The 15,989-nt window shown below is 36.5% G+C and overlaps 1 long non-coding RNA gene across 2 annotated transcripts in view; it reads right to left on the bottom strand.

Annotated features, from left to right (window-relative positions):
• Nucleotides 1-397: 397 nt before the first annotated feature.
• The window catches only part of LOC115426441 (uncharacterized), a 39,006-nt gene continuing 23,414 nt past the window's right edge, over nucleotides 398-15,989 (bottom strand). For both annotated transcript variants that reach the window (XR_003936344.1, XR_003936343.1), the window contains exons 3-6: nucleotides 12,382-12,429; nucleotides 11,050-11,107; nucleotides 4,785-5,041; nucleotides 398-1,929 (exon numbers count right to left, since the gene is read on the bottom strand). This is a non-coding gene — a long non-coding RNA (uncharacterized LOC115426441). The remainder of the gene's footprint in view (nucleotides 1,930-4,784; nucleotides 5,042-11,049; nucleotides 11,108-12,381; nucleotides 12,430-15,989) is intronic.

Below are 15,989 nucleotides of genomic sequence, written 5' to 3'. Positions count from 1 at the left end.
ATTGTACAGCAGCGCGGAATACACGCAGCTTCTTATTGAAAGTTGTAGGCCTATTATATATGAGACACACTGTATGTCTAATAAGTCTAATGCAATGATCATGATTTTTTATATCAAATGTATGGTGTGGCGGTAACGATGCGCCACAGCAAAACCTTACCAGCGGAAATGCTGGTCTGGTGCTTTTTCACACTGTCATGTTAAATTCTTATTTTCTTGAAAACTGAAGATGAAGCCAGGATAGTTCCATTTGTGGCAAAATACATCATGTAAATGCCACTACATCCTATAAACTGAACACCTGTCTAAGATGATGCATCACCTACAGCTGTGGATGAACAACCATCATCTAGCAGAGTACAAGACATGGCAAGTGCACCATTTAGACAAGGGTATTTATTCATTTATGCACAGGGACAAAAATATACAGCAATCACATGTATGTATCAAATGGTAAAATGCTAATTTTACATAATCAGAAAAGTAAAATAAAATGTATGAACTGAAGACAGAAAAAATATATTCCAGTGCACATTAAAGATGATCAGAGCAGGATGAAAACAATAAACATTTAGACTACAATACAGCTAAAAATGAATCATAATTACAGATTTGTTTCTGAATAATCCAGGATTTAGTAGGTTTCTCGAAGCTGGCAAAGTTTGTAGCAGATTTCAGATGAATAGGCAGCAAGTTCCAGAGCTTTATTCCATTCATATATTTGATGTTTTAGAAAATGGAACCTTTTGTTTTGTGAAGCTGCTTCAGTGGTTCCATTGCAGGTTCAAAGATTCATAGAAAAATATATATAAAGTAATTAATTAATGAATATAATTAAAATTGTATGTGTGACAGTATTGTCTTTAGCCGGGTTTGAAACAGTTGCTAGTTCTTGAGAACCCAGTTATTCAGGAAGTTTTTTTCCACAGATGAGAAGCATAAATATTAAAAGCTGCTTCATTGTGTTTAATCCTGAAAAACTGAGTAAACTTGTGCCACATATGAAAACAGGTGTTACGGAAATTCTAACATAACTCACAGTTTTAGTCATCTCTTAGTTCTGAGGTCAGATTGCGCTGCTGTTCCTACACTTTGCTTGGATGCTCTCCTCGATCAGGATCTGCAGACGTCCGCAGCCTAAGGCTCACACACATATTGTGGCTAAACTATCAGCCTGTGTCTCCTTATGGAATGTGCATGTGTGCATTAGTGCAATATTGTCCTTAAAGTTAGAACTATACAAAAGATTGTACAATGTAAAGTAGTACATTAGTTCAATCTTTAATCTCCTGTCAATCTTCACCCAAGCGTCCCAAGTCTTCAGTGCCGTTCTACATCTACTCACAGAAAATTCACCATCATTAAGTAAAGCAGGGATGTATTTAGGACCAAAAACACTTAGATCTGTGTGACCAAGTAGTAGAAATTAAAGTGTATCATCTGACCCACAGGAAGCCACTGCTATGGTACTCATGTTGGTGAAAAACCACCACTCTGGACAAACTGCAAGCACCTGAAACACTGTGAACACTATTATAATACTGTAGCCTGCTGAAAACACAGGCATGAACAAGCTGTTCTGCAAACAGATGATGTTAATCAGTCAAAACAAGCGTGACATGCTGTGTTTTATTTCTTTGTGTTCTCACACTACTCAAAGTTGAATATTGGTTAAAAAAAAATAAAAATAAAAAAATAAATAACTCCTGACAGATTCTTTGAAGCCCTCAGTAATGGTATTGGCCTTCAAACATGTATTGGTTTAACCCCAGCAGGTACATCACAGTACTGGAGCAATGGAAAGACTTGTGCAGAACAGCATGAGAAGAACCAGATGATGATTGGCAGGGCCCTCTGCACAGGAGACTGGCCGTCCGACCGGCTGACAGCCCGACTGGCCAACTGGCTGGGGGTTTTCCTCATCTGCATCTGGAAAAGAGGGACACAGGGGTAGGAGAATGTAGAGTTAGAGAGGCGAACAGGGCCTGATGCCAGCGATTTGCTCTGCTGTTACCCAGGGATCTTTAATAAACACATCCATGAAGCCTCGGCGTCCCCTGCTTTCTTCTCCCTTCCTGCCAGGTTGACCAGCTCAGGGCACACGGTGGAGGGTTAAGACAACTCAAGTGTTGGAACACCTTCTCATTTTGTGTCATTTAGAAAACCAAAGTCAGCAGGTCTGTACAGGCCTTCGTATAACGGGATCTGTACAGACACCAAAGTGCTGTTGAAGCAGCTCAGACACATGTAGTTTTACTTGGCTTTTTGCATTTGACATATTGTGCAAATGTTACTGAGTGAATTCACTCAAATACTTCATCATTTACGTGATGGAAAAGAATCAGGTTAACTTAAAATGTTACAACCACTGATGAATTGTACAATATATTTGCAACAGAACTGAAAATGCAGAAAAAAGATGTCATTTTAAATTAAATTAAGTCAGTTATTTCTGCTTTGTTGGAGTTGAATTTTGATAGTACTGTAAAAGATCAACATAGTAATACTTCCAAATAAATGCAAATGTACATTATTTCTTTAAGCCTTCTCATGGATGCGATGTTGCTTCTCTATAGAACAGGCATCAGTAGTCACTTTTCCATTGACCTGCAAATTGTATGAATGTAACTTGCCCATAAAAATTTACCAAATAGAAAAACGACAATTTCCCCGAAACTCTCATTTTTTGAGAGATAGTTTTTCAGGCGTAGCATAATTGGTATTTCACACAAAACTACAATGGAAAGACCTTTTTCCACAACTAGCGCCATGTGAATTAAAAAAAATGGATGTTGACGGACGTTACAACAAGCAAAGAAGACGAGTTTTAAAAGAAACATGTCGTGGTATGTGTGGACACCAGGAAACAATCATTTTTTAATTTACTTCAAGACAGAGGGGTAATATATAATAATAATAATAATAATGAATATATCTGTAAATCAACACGATATTTACATTCATTGCCATGTTTATGGAAAAACTTCATGCGTCATCTTGCCATAATAAACGAATCATTGCATTTGTGATTTAATGGAAAAACCGACATTACACACTTCTGTTTTTTCGACATTTAGTAAATATCTGTAAAGTTTTGTGCAGATGTCTAATAGAAAAGCAACTAGTGTTACGTGACAGAGAAAATTTAAAGATTGTTGAGCTAAGAACTCTTGAACTGAACGATCCACAAGAAGATGTGCTCAAGTCCTGTACATAAGTTCTAGAACTTTGATACTTTTACTTCACTACATCTCAGAGACTAATTGTGTCCTTTTTTTTATGTTTGTCAGACAACTTCAGCCAAGTTAAATAAAGTCTTAAATTAAACTCCAACCAAGCAAATGGACTGTAACAAAGCTGAACTCATGAAGACTGACTAAAAAGATGTGGTTTTTCACAGAACAGCATCACTTAAAACAGACACATGATCTATTAGAATACATTTTGCTGTAGATTCAAGGGAAGCCAGTCTTAAACATCTGCAGCAGTAAAATGAACCCAGAGACATTATATAAGTAATAAAACACTGAAAGAGACCATTTGACTGCACTCATTTACTCATGTAATTCTTACATAATTCTGCTTAAGTACGGTGTTGAATGCCAAACTTTTACTTGTAGTGGGGAATGTTCAGTTTTAGTACTTTTATTTAAGTTTTTTTTCCACTTCTGGAGCTTTGAAACTTTGAAGTAAAGACGTATTGGTCATCCTCGACTAACCCTAACAACATTAGAGGACCAAAATAGATTAGACTAGACCAGATTAGATTTTATTGATCATCCTACAACTGTGACACACCGCTCTCAGCGGTGCTAGTAATTTATTTTTGTTGGTTTCGTTCATTTCCTGTTTTATGTTGGTGAGTGGTTTTGTTCGTTTGTGTGCACTGTCTGTCTTGTCTGCGTCCTCCCTGATTCCCTTGATTGTCTTCACCTGAGGCTCATTACCTCTCTACCCTTTATATACCCTCCTCTCCTCGTGTCTGTTGCCAGTGTGTTGTTCATGCCATGCTAAGACAAGATCTCCCTTGCCCTTCACCCGTTCCTCTGTGCTGCTTTGTAAGATTTTTTGATTCCACATTTTGTGAAGATCTTTTTGTCATATTTTTTGATACCTCGTTTGAGAAGATTGTTGTGTTAATTTTTTGACACCACATTCATGAAGACCTTTTTGTTAGATTTTTTGATGCCTCGTTTGAGAAGATCTTTTGTTAATATTTTGATTCCATGTTTGTGAAGAACTTTATGTTAGATTTTTTGATATCTCACTTGAGAAGATTTTTGTGTTTTTTTTATTCCACTGTTGTGAAGATATTTTTGTTCCTTTATTTTTATGTAATAAATACTCAAACTAAGTTGCTCTGAGTCTGTCTCATGCATTTGGGACCAAGCCTTGTGATTTCGTAACAAAAATTCAATGGTAAAGGCAGCAACAGAATAAAGTACAAGAAAAATGTGCATGTATAAAGATTCTACAAACAACCAACAATATAAAATAATAATAATAATAATAATAATAATAAAAACTCTAATGACTACATATTTACAACAGAGTGGAATTGCAATAGTTGTGATAGAATGGCAAATCCTCTGTTTTACACTGACAGAACTAACTTTCTCGGGCCAACACACATTTTATCTCAGGCTTCTGTGTTTCTAAGACTTTATCACTTCTCTAAATCATGTCTAGTTACCTTTGACTTGCTGTTGGCCTTGACCTGGAAACACCCTGTCTGTAACCTGGTTAACTTTCATCAGTCCATTCACCCCCCCACCCCCACTTACTCACAGACACTGCAGCTGTCCAGGCTCTGTTCGGGGTCAAAGGGAACATCCTAATGCTCGTCCTACATCCCACACGAGGCTGGCACCTGTTGGCCCCGTCTTAGCCCCGTCTTCATAACAACAACAGAGAATTCAATAAAGCAGGCTTAGAGCCACGAGGCCGGATGGTGCCTCTGTTCAACCACTGGCTTCTTTTGCTCCTCATTTTTCCAGTTGCATGGTGAATTTCCATTTTCTTTGCTGCTGGGACGTCAATGCTACAACAGAGAAAGTCGTTAGAAATTGGACAGCAAGTTATTTTTGTGTGTATTCAGAAATGTAAAAAAAGATGATATCTAGATAACTTTAGGGCTACATTTTATAATAAGAAAACAAGAAAAAAATGTGTCAAGGTGATGAGTTGAAGTTATAAGAACAAACAAAATGTGTTGGTATTCATATTGTATTATATTCTTTATATATATATATATATTTATATATATATATATATATATATATATATATATATATATATATATATATATATATATTTAGGTGGCATCCCCACAAATACATCTGCATAAACGTACAAGTATCAAATGGGCAAACAGAACACCAAAAGAAGAAAATAAATACACAAGTACATAAAACAGACAGACCAAAAAAAAAAAAAAAAGACTTAAACCAATCTGTGTAGATCATTCTGGTCATGCCACCAACATTCTGGACCTCTGGCATAAAAAAAAAAAAAAAAGTCTCAGCAGTCAGAGTGTGAGCATTGAGAAGACTAGAATTACAGTCAAAGAGAGAGAAAGAAAGAAAAATAAATACATTAAGTAAAAACAAGGAGTCAGGCAAAAGGCAGGCTCTTGATTTGAGTTATGAACTGTGACCAGGTTCTGTCATATTTATCCTCCAACCTGTGTACTTAATTTTTTCGAGTATTGTATTATATTCTAAAAAAAATAATAATAACAATAAAATAATAAAAATTACTTTCAAAAACTAAATGAAAACTACAATAAATTATGCAACACAAACTAAAAGAAAATACAGCTGCTGGTAAAATCACCTTATTATCCCACAATACTAATAGGTTGGGGTGGGGGTTAATGAATGAAATCGTTTTGCACAAATGATACTTTTCATAAACAATCATATTCTAACATAAACGTTATCCTCAAAATACTTACACGGCTAACACTACGACTAAACTAAAACGAGTGACATCCTCAAAATAAAACACTTATGCCCACAAAACTCGCTAAAACTAAACTGAAATTAAAGCTGATGTAGAGGAATAAACATTAGCTCTGGCCACCAGCCAACTCTTAAACAGTTTCCACATCCTGGTTCACGTCCATCAGTGTTTTATGCATCTATTAATGCGCAGTAAACTGTCCAACGGGGTGATTAGAGGACAGACAGATCCACCTGTGAAGATGACACATTGAATCTTGCAGGAAAATGGGTCTGATTGTGTCTTTGACAATGTGCGAGTCAGTGCTCTGATCCTCTCCTTCATTAGAGCAAATCCCTGCCACAAAGACCAATGCAGAAGAGATTTACTGTAGTCTGGGAGGTCCGCCTAAAAAGGATAATGAGCCTGTGTGTGTGTGTGTGTGTGTGTGTGTGTGTGTGTGTGTGTGTGTGTGTGTGTGTGTGTGTAGTTGTGTGTTGGATCTGTGATGTAACTTAAAGTGTCTCCGGGCTTTTATTCCTTCCTTTCTGTTTCTGTTCCACCTCTTCTTGCTGTCACTCACACTCAAACAGCCATGAGCTTGACTTATAATTAACTGCAGTTGTTAATGGGCTCAAGAAGAATTTAGCTTGTAAGCTGATCCTACAATTAGGGCTTGTTGACTTTGCATAAATGTTGGGGGCTGGCCTCCCCAGGGGCGTGGGGCAAAATAAGGGCGTCTTTGAGCGGCTGCCAGGCCTGGTTGGACCTCCTGAGACGCTGAGGTGGAAGTGGGGTCTAAAACACACACATGAAGCCCCTCCATCTGACTTTCCCGGCCTCCTTTGGGGTCACACAGGACATCGGGTTAACCTCAAGAAACTTTAGATGAGACCCCGTGGACTAGTGAGTCAATGACAAGAATATTTCCATCTCCTTGCATCTGTATTGACCATTTGCATTTTTAAAACCTTTGAATGAACTGCCTCTATTAAAGTCCTTATAATCCTGGCAAAAGCACAGATCTAAGCAATACAATAGTGAGGTAAATTCCTATCCATTTCAGTTGGGTTCAATGGGAACTTATTTCAGAAAAAAATACATGTATTACCATCACTGGCAAAAAAAAAACCCATATAATCTTTTGGTATGGCATCATTTACACATATCGTTAGCCTTATAGTAGGTGTTTCTTTTCTGACAGGGGTCTGGGAAACAAAACAATAATAATAAATGTTATAATATAATTTTATATTGGGATGAATATCATTGCATTAGTTAGTTGGGTTTAAATTGTTATCTTTGCTTCTAAAATGCCTCATTGATGGTTTTTACTTAATTTCTCTCAACAATTGTTTTTATCTATAACTGTGATTTTAAATATTCTAACTCTAATTTTCTAAAACATGTTTCGTGCTCTGACTAAATAATAATTTTCTACCACAGCTAACCATCTACTTTCTTCACCATCTCACTTAGGAAGAACAAACTTCCATTAAACTTTGAGGAAATATTCACGTTTTTAAAGTATACGGACAAAAACATTGGGACACATCATGGCTACAGCTGTAAGATGTCCTTTTCATGCTGATATGACATATACACATCAATATTCGTGATCAATATATTTATCACAATATAAGGTAAGGTAAGGTAAGGTAAGGTAAGGTAAGGTAAGGTAAGGTAAGGTAAGATAAGATAAGATAAGATAAGATAAGATAAGATAAGATAAGATAAGATAAGATAAGATAAGATAAGATAAATTATATTATTTAATTATATAAATAAATTATTAACTATTATAACTATATTATACTATATTACAAGATTTTCTTCATCCTGCTCCTTTTTGAGCATGGATGTGTAAATGTTTGTTCAGCTGATGATTATTGAATATCTGCTGATGAAATGCACCAACCATGAACAAAATAAATGAAATGAATATGAATAAATATTATGATGTTTGTCATTATTGTTCTGTATCCCAGACCCCTGTTAAAAAAGAAACACCTGAATTTAACATGTCCCAATACTTTTGTCCATTGGTATATGAGTTAGGCAATTAAGCTATGAGGCAAACAATATGATGTTTGTCGGTTTAAAAGATAATTTTACAAGTCAAATAAGTCAAGAGTGATAAAACTGATGATCTGCTCAAAGTCACTGGAGATGTCTCTGCAGCTTCAACATGACCAGACTGTTGTGATTTCCATCTCTTTTAATTCACTCTTGAGGAACAAGGTCAAATCTGATGAGGTTACAACAATTTTGGTGTTAATGATGTGTATCACATTCAACAAGTGATGCAGTCACTTTGTGCTATCTCACATTAACTAAATGTAATTTTACTATCTACCACAAATTGCAACCTTCTTGATTCATAAAATTATCTTTTAAATTGACAAACATTATATGACTGAATAGTGACACATTGACCATTGTTTATGTTTTTTCTGACAGGTCCCATTGGGGCTCAGCAGAAGGGGCGTAACTTCATTCTCTGTTTAATTCCACTTAACTTCTACAGTTCACACTCTAATGCATGTCTATTGTTAGTTGCCGTTCTGTGAAGACGGGTCAAATATCTGTTGTGTACAATAAGGTCAAGTTCACTTTCTTCTGTTGCTCGCACAAACTTCAAACTAATTAACGCAGGTGATGAAAAACATTCACCAAATCCAGTTGCTTTGGTTTAACCTGTATATTGTTGGCAATGACACTTTAAGGTTATTTATAGTAAGCATGTTATTATATTCACATTTGTCATGTTTGTTGGCACCGGCACGGAAACGGTTAGAGGAAACTTACAAAGAGCTGTGAGATTTCTCCCAAAAAAACAACAAAACAACAGCTCTGTAATTGTGTCTTTCCTTTTACTGGATGCTGCGAGTCATGACAAGTGCCAGTGCTCTTGTTTTTTTCTCTTCTCGTTCCACTTAAACAGAGGTGAATGAGGAACACAGAGAAAACCTACTGTTAAATAAGAAACTAAATCAGTAGATCCCAACCTTTTTTGGCTCCTGACCCCATTTTAACATCACAAATTGAGGTCAGGAGACTGAGATGGCCACTCCTTCACCTTCACTTTTTTCTGCTGTAACCAATGACAGGTCGACTTGGCCTTGTGTTTTGGGTCATTGTCATGTTGGAACATCCAAGACCGTCTCATGCCCATTCTGTCAAAGTATGTAGATTTATGAGCACAACTGTATATAAAAGCACTGTATCATTATCATATATAAAGTTAATTATGGAGACTGAAATTCACAAATAAAATAGCATTTAATCCTCTTTTAGTCTTCCAGCTTTGGTTCTGACTCCTGCAAATATATTACTGTGTTGCTCTATAATACATCGTTTGAATTATTCTTAACCTTTTTCAAATGGGACAGTTGTTCTTGTGCCTCTCGTTCCTACACTTTTACAAGTCTAAAGATTAGGTTCTAAAACATGTCTTGTCAGAAGGTTGCAGATAATTTGACAATTACTGTTAAAACTGATTTATGAGCTTTGGTTTCACTGTAAAACAGTCTGTTGTAAATCACGTTTCCATAGTTGTACGTGCACACACACTTACATGGCTGTAAATGTGCACACGCAAAGACAACACGCATGTGAAAACTACAGGGTTCATGTCAATACTTAGCAATTCCAATCTTTCATCACACACATGAATCAACAGTTGCAGAGATAATGTGAGGTCATAGTGGGGAGGAAATCTGTGTAAACCACAGAGAGATTAATCCGGTTGTTTTTTTATATGCAAATAATTTCAGGTGGGGTATGTTGAAACTCCAGCAGGTACATTCTTCACTTCTGTTTATTTTAATATGCAGGTGCCAGTGGTTTTGTCAGGCTGGTTATGTGTTGTTTTTGCCTTCTATCATTTATATTGTGCTCAAAAACTTTCTCAGTGAAAGCGCAATATACTAAAATATTGTAAAAAAAAAAAAAAAAAAAAAGTACTCCCCTGTGATATATATTACATTTAATCAGACCATCTCAGCAATGTGCATCTTGACAGAAGCCAAAATCAAAGGGAAAAAAAGACAGAATCTGAAATTAAACACCAATCTTCTGCAGTTTTCTCTTCTTGGTCCAAATCAAAAGACTAAATATAAGCATATATGACCTGATCTTAGTTCCCGCTGTTATGAAAAAGTAAAGGCAACGTCTACTGCCACAGTACTACTGTGGCACAATATATCGGCTTGTCTACTTCCACAGACCAATCAAATGTTAGCATTTGTACTAGAGCCAATCAGGGATACTGTTACATAAACTCATTCGCCTCTTGTTGCCACAGTACTATGGTGATGTATGGTGTATACTTCAGTGCATTCTTCTATGCATTTTGCTACCATAGTACTGTGGCAATTGATGGAAGAAACAACAAATTAGTGATAATATGCAGTATAGAACGGGAATTATTGTTCTAAATACTCAATATGTTGTTTTATGGTGTTCTTTGCTCTGGAGGCTGGAGAAGGTGGGTGGAGTTACATGTTAGATAGATGCGGTAGTGTGCAGTGTGACTTCTCAGTTCTGTTTGAAAATCTTTAGGAAAAAAAAAAAAAAAAAAAAAGGTACTCCAGATGGGAATAGAACCCAGGTCTTCCGTGTTACAGTCCGATTCGTTATCGAGTGAGTTAACATCCACTGTATTTTGGGTTGACATATTCGCGTTATGATTGCCTTGGTACTTTTCAGGACGTACATGACTGTCTAGACATGATATAACGAGGGCACTGATTGGCTCTGTGGTAATAGACAAACCGATATTTCGTGCCACAGTACTGTGTCAATAGCCACTTCAACAAGTAAAACCACTTTTCTAAAGTTCCATGTTTAGACACACAGGAGCAGAATTGCAAGTTCCATTTCACGGAATCTGATCAGTGATTGACAAGCACAGCTGTCAATCACTTATTTGACTGCTCTATTATTGATTCACTAAAAACCCGCATTACTGAGTAGCTTCTACACAAGCAAGGAGTCGATTTAGAAGTCTTGTGCCCTCTCAGCCCACTAGAAGTATAAGAGGCTGAAAGTTAGTTACAAAAAAAATGATCAAGCGCTGAAACGTTATGTCACATGTTACATTACCTGATTGGAATGAAACCCTGCCGGCTGTCAGCTCTCTGTGACTGATGTCTCACCATCCCTGCAGACGATGAAGAGACGTTAGACCTGGTGGCTGCCATGGCAACATAAATCAGTCAGTTATTGTGTGAACAGTAGGCGCCAGATATTACTGGTTAAAAACACTGCAGGTTTTTTCAAATAAACAAGCTCAACTATAACTGCTCATACTGATCTGGTGTATCATGATGATATCACAATTTTCCACACATAAATCCATTTCTGTAATTAATGGTTCACTAAATGCTGGGTCTCTCTGGAGCATCCCTAATTGCACCATAAAAACATATTAACAGGTCTACTGTAAAGCTAACACAAACTTATCAGCATTCAGAATTAAAGTCCTTGTCATGGCGATTCCATTATTTTATCCACCTACTGCATCTCTTAGGAATGTAATGCTTTACCATGTGTATGGAAGACAGATGAACAGTTATTCCAGCCATTATATCATATCTCCCAGAGAGACACATGTTTACAGGACAGCAAATCAAGCTCTAATGAAGTCATCGCCGAGAGAAATGCTGGACAGGCCCGCAGCGTGTGTGTGCGTCCGATGCCAAGTGCCTCTGTACAGTGATAAACGACTGCAGCAGAATTTTGCTAATGATCATTTTGGAAAAGCAAATAGATGTATCCAGCATCAATATTTCTTAATTACAGTTGTTTCCTGTGGAATTCTCTGTTGACGAGAACAGGGTGAAACAATCAATCAGGCAAGTGAGAAAGAAAAGGGGAGACTCTGGGAAGCAGGAAAGTAAACCTCAAAGGATGGATTCCATCATTCGTAGTGGATTTTCACCTTTTTTTAAAGCGTCTAAGTGTGTGTGCACACATGTCTGAGAACAGTAATGGGAGTGACACACACATAAAAGAAAGAATGAAAGCATGTGTGTGGCAAACGGAGAGAAAAGCGCTGTGACTTTCTCTGCCCTCTAAATCCCCTGCATGCCAGTGGCTACATGCTGCTCACAGTGGTTTAATGCCCTGTCAGCTGTGCCAGTGGGAGAACACACACACACACAGACACACACACACACACTGTACACCATGAATCATGAACTGACACATATTCTGCTAACCCCACTGTACAAAGGGCTGCAAGTGTCTGCCAAGAAGCAGATATAAAATATAAGCATGTATACGGGGTAGGAGATAGTGGCACGACATGTGTATCTGTGACTGTAAACACTGGCAATAGTGGTGTTGGACGTGTACACAAAGACACGCACTCACACTTGCACAACCAGACACACCCACAAACCCATCCCACACTCACCCACCAACAACACCCACCTCATCGCCAGGAAGACTTCTTTCAGATGTTTGGTTACATGAAATACTCTGCAGAAAGATGAAGAAGTGTATTAAAGCATTGGATAATATCAGTGGTAGAATGAAACTAAATAGATTCATTAAGTACTATATTCTGAGGTCATTTCAGTTTATTATGTGTCTTTTTTTTTTTTTTCACTTTTTACTGCTTCTAAACTGTAATCATTTGTTGTCAGATTAATATTTTACACAATGGAAAACATAGCAAGCTTTTTAAAATACATTATTAAAGATTAAACAAGTTTTTTTCCCCAACTTTTTTGGGTTCTGACGACAAAAAAAAACAATCAGTGTCACATTTCAGATGTCTATGAGTTGCTTCCCTTCCATGCTTCTCACATGGTTTCATTTCAATAAATGTTCAAACGCTCCAGCATTTCAACCAAACTCAAAGAGAAATTAGAGATTAGAGAAGAGGACCAGAAACTAGAAACAGATTTGTGTAAATGAACTTTGTTTTTCCTCTTCCTCTCCCATTAATCATGTGTTGAACCCTCAGATTTATATGGTGATCTGTTATGTAAACCTGGATATGAAGTTATTCAATCCAGCTCTACCTCCAACAGTAACGGAATACAATAAACTGATGATCCACTGTTAATAATCGGATATATAATCAAATAAAATAATGCAGGGCCTATAATAAGAATGTTTCACCCTTTTATTGTGTTTCTAAATACATAAATGAGTCAGAGGGGCAACACCAGTACTTCTACTTCAATACTTCCATAGCATTTTGCTGCTAATACATATTATCAGCCTCATAACATAATTCATTAAGTCATACACTATATGGACAAAAGTATTGGGACACATTGAATTCGGGTGTTTCTTTTCTAATAGGGGTCTGGGATACAAAACAATAATGACAAATGCTTTAATGTAGTTTTACATTGTGATAAATATCGTTGCATTGGTTAGTTTGGTTTAAATTGTTACCTTTGCTTCCAAAATGCCTCAGAGATAGTTTTTACTTAATTTCTCTTAACATTGATTTTGGATTTTTTTTTATCGATGGCTATGATTTTAAATGCTCTACCTCTAAATTTCTAAAATATTTTTCATGCTCAGACTGTAAATAATAATTTTCTACCCCAATTAACCATCTACTTTGTTCACATCTCACTTAAAAAGAAGAAGCTCCCATTAAAGTTTGAGGAAATATTGATGTTTATAAACTATATGGACAAAAATATTGGGACATATCATGGCTACAGCTGTAAGATGCCCTGTTCATGCTGATATGACATATAAACATCAATACTAACCCTTTCATGCATAGTGGTCACTACAGTGGACTGCTATTCTACAGCAGTTCTCTTGTATATTCATGGATTTTGTTGTTTTAGTTGCATATCAACCAACACAGTGGACACTTATGCACCATCCCATAATACACTGCAATTCATACCATTCCTGTAACTTTGCAGTTCTTGAGAAAGGTGATCTGTAGCAACATATTTGAGTGTAAATCAATTGCTAATTGTTATTAGATTGTAATTAACAGTTTTTTTTAAGTTGTTGTGTTTTATTGTTTGTTTGTTTTTTTGCATATTATTTGAGTAATAGCTACTATTATAGTATGTTAAAATGTGAGAAAACATCAGATTAGCAGCATTAAAAAAAAAAAAAATTCAGAGTTTTCACACAGTATGACAGTATGTTTCTTTGCTTCAAAAATTAAATGCATGGTGTCCAGGTGAGTGGACATTTTTGTAAGGTTCATTAAAAAAAATAAAATAAAATCTATCACATTGTTTTTTCATGCCTAAAGAGGAATAAAAACACTTGGGAAAAAAAATCTTGATTAAGGTTCTCATAATTCATGCATGAAAGCGTTAATAATCAAAATGATATTTACCACAATATAAAACTACATTATAATATTTTTCATTGTTGTTTTGTATCCCAGACCCCTGTTAGAAAAACACCTGAATTCAATGTGTCCCAATACTTTTGTCCATTTGTGTATGAGTTAGGCAATTATGCTATGAAGCTAACACTATGTACATTTGATTTTTACGTAGGATTTTTTATGCAGCACCTTGTAAATGGCTGTATTTAACACTGTTGTACAACTACTTATACTTTTATAAAGGATCTGAATACACTACTGGATATTATCTTACTGTTTTAGAAAGTAAAAAAGATGAACTACGCAGATATATACCACAACAATTCAGATTTGACAGTTATAAACATTCATTCGTATTGTCCAGTGGTTCTGTACGCCACTCTCTCATGTTTCACTAACCACCCACCCACCACGCTTTCTGTTAACCGGGCTCTCCAGTGTGAAAGGCCGGGATTAACCTTGGATTTGGACCAGACCGCATGCCCATACACTCACCAATCCCTGTCGGACCAACCCTCATGAGCTCATCTCTGCATGATGAATAGTCCCAGTCACAGGTGAACACACACACAGGTAGAAAGAGACACTGACAACAAACAAGGGCAAACAGACACTAATGCATGCTTTTACACTTACATTCAGACATGTACACACTCATCAGCACATCAGCGCATTAGCCCTCTGTCCCTCTTTTTGTGTTAGCCTGGGTTGCTTCAGTCAGATTGGAAACTATTGTTGCTCTGTCAAAGGCAGCTCTTGTAAGAAGGCAACACAAAAGCCGCACTGACAGGAAACATGTCTTAACCTCTCACACATCTGGACAGCTAGTATGGATATAAAATCATGTTAGCTGCAGCTTCTTCATCTGGATGTACCTCTGAGAAATAAGTGTTTCTGGCTCAGAGAAGAGAAGCTAGAGATGTCATGAAGCCTTTTGGGAGGAGAAGCGTGCATGTTGGCCTTGTTTCTGCTGCTAGATGTAATCTCAAATACTCTATTATGGTCTGTACTGAAACACTTGTGATAAGAGTAGGTAAATGAAATGCTTTTTCCATTTCAAGTAAGAGGAAAACTGATGACTCAATTAAGGAAATGACAAGAAAGCTCTTTCATTCTTACTTTGAACTCTCCTCACTACCTTCCTCACAGTGCAATATTTTAGCTGTTTTTGACACAATGTAGATTACTTTTGTTGGTAATTAACATTGGTTACCCACCTCACCAGGGCCGGCTTAATAGGATTATGGGTCCCCTGGCAAAGCAGTGTACTGAGGCCCCTACAACAACTACTCACAGGAATTATTGTTGGTTTGAAGTCAGTGGTCTTTAGGATGTCATTTTCCATGCAGATGAGAAAGCCAGTTCAAACACTGATGACCCATTGTGCTACGAAGTTGATCTTTTAAATAAGTTTCAGTCTTGAAAAAGAACATTCTCCTGCACAGTTGGTCACCATCATGACCATGAACACTCTGAGTGCAATTTCAACATTCAGGGATATTGATTTCAAATTGTCAGAAATGATTTTTCTGTACCAATTCTAGTACAAAATAAAAGAAATCTGTAAAATAATTTTTTAAAAACGTCAGTACAAAATACTACAATCTTTGTAAAATAATTGAGACATTCTAGTATAAATAAAATAAATCTATATAAAAATAATGGAAAAATTTGAGGACAAAATAAAAAAAAAAAAAAAATTATTGAAAGCAGC

Source organism: Sphaeramia orbicularis, chromosome 9 (assembly GCF_902148855.1).
Source record: "Sphaeramia orbicularis chromosome 9, fSphaOr1.1, whole genome shotgun sequence".
Lineage (NCBI taxonomy): Eukaryota > Metazoa > Chordata > Actinopteri > Kurtiformes > Apogonidae > Sphaeramia > Sphaeramia orbicularis.
This window is presented reverse-complemented; position numbering and strand designations above follow the sequence as displayed.